Raw genomic sequence first — 1,697 nt, 5'->3', positions numbered from 1 at the left:
AAAAAAAAAAAAAACGGAAAAGAATCTGCAAATTGAAAAGAATTTATCACTTATAAAGCAAGTTAAATTACGTTGCTCAAGCTACTGTTAAACTTGGCATCACAATTACAAAGAATAATCAAGTATGCTGACAGGGAAAGATCTCCAATACTTCTCAAGTGAAAGAAGCACGCTGCAGAAGGATCATCTATTTAAATACTGAACAAGCCTGGTGTGGTGCTGCGCACCTGTATTCCCAGCACTCCAGAAGCTGCTGAGGCCAGCCCGGGCCACACAGTGAGCTGCAGGCCTGCCTGAACTGCACAGCAAGACCCTGTCTCAAAAAGACAAAAATAACATTAAATTTAAAAATTAAATTAAAGCAAAATAGGGAATTACGCGCATGCCTGCATACACACACCTGTCCCTGTACCAATAACAACATGTATGAGGAGACTCCTTCCAGGCTACCCACCAGACACAGACAATAAGCTCTGAGCAGGAACATGCCTAGAAGGCACACAGAGTAATTCACTTTCACGCCACTCATTTTTGTAATACTTAAAGGTGTTGGTTTTTGTTTGTACTGGGGGCAAAAAAACAGGTACCACAGCACAGGTCTGTAATCCTAGTTACTTGGAAGGCTGAGGCAGGAGGACCACAGCCTGAGCTACTCATCAACACCCTGCTTTCATTTAAAAAATAAAAAGGGGTGGGGAATGTAGCCAAATACTCCCTGGGTTCACATAAAAATTTTTTTTTAATTTTCAGAAAAATCAGTATGTTGAAATGTTACTAGATGAACTCTATAATGATTTTCTTAAAATTATAGTTAGGTAGGCAAAGAATTAAAAAGAATTCCTGACCGCAAAACACAGCATGTAGGGCTAGGGAGATAGCTCAATAGAATAAGTGCCTGCCTGGCAAGCGCAGGGTCCTGAGTTCAATCCCCTGTACCAAAAAAACCAGCATGCACCAAGATCTTTAGTATTATGATTTTTATTTGAAAAATGGGAGAAAATGAACTTATAACAATGCTGCCTAGCTGGGGAGATGGTTCAGTGGAATAAGTGCTTCCCTGCCAAGTGCAAGGGCCCTAGTTCTAATCTCTGGTTCTGCCAAAAAAAAAAAAAGGAGTTCACTTTTTACCTACCCATTTGATTTGAAGCTGTCTCATTGCTATTTGTTTATCAATAAAATTATGGCAAAAAAAATAAATAAAATATGTCTTTTTGACCAAAAAAAAAAAAAAACAAAACAAAAACGTGCCTGGGCTGGAAGCTGCAAGTTATACCAGTGCTGCCCCTTTTATTCAACCAGGCAAGACACTTAAGCATTGTATATTAAATTAACCCATTACCCAAGTCCCTGCCCCCCCAATACAGGTGACAAATCTTTCTGTGGGATACTGGGAATCGAACTCAGGACCTTGTGCTTGCCAGCAAGTTGCTATGCCACTGAGCTATATCCCCAGCTTGACAAATCTTTTTAAAACCCTTTATAAGCAACACTGAATGTCAAAAAAGCAACTGTGGATACTAATTTTAGTACCTTTGCCTCTTAAGATCCCATAATTTGGGCCAGTGAGATAGCTCAGTGGTCTAAAGCACCTGCTTAGGCCAACTCAGGCAAAGCCAAGGGACAGGGAATCAATCGTCGGCACCACTTGCTGCACCAGCACCGCCCCCGAGCTGTGCTGAGCCACCAAAAAAAAAAAA

General features: G+C 40.8%; 1 protein-coding gene across 1 annotated transcript in view; it reads right to left on the bottom strand.

Annotated features, from left to right (window-relative positions):
- The window catches only part of Anapc5 (anaphase promoting complex subunit 5), a 30,865-nt gene that overhangs the window by 27,654 nt on the left and 1,514 nt on the right, over positions 1-1,697 (bottom strand). The gene's annotated exons all lie outside the window — the stretch shown is intronic.

Source organism: Octodon degus, unplaced genomic scaffold (assembly GCF_000260255.1).
Source record: "Octodon degus isolate 3935 unplaced genomic scaffold, OctDeg1.0 scaffold00076, whole genome shotgun sequence".
NCBI lineage: Eukaryota > Metazoa > Chordata > Mammalia > Rodentia > Octodontidae > Octodon > Octodon degus.
Note: the sequence above shows the minus strand (reverse complement) of the source record. Positions and strands in the feature narration are given on the sequence as shown.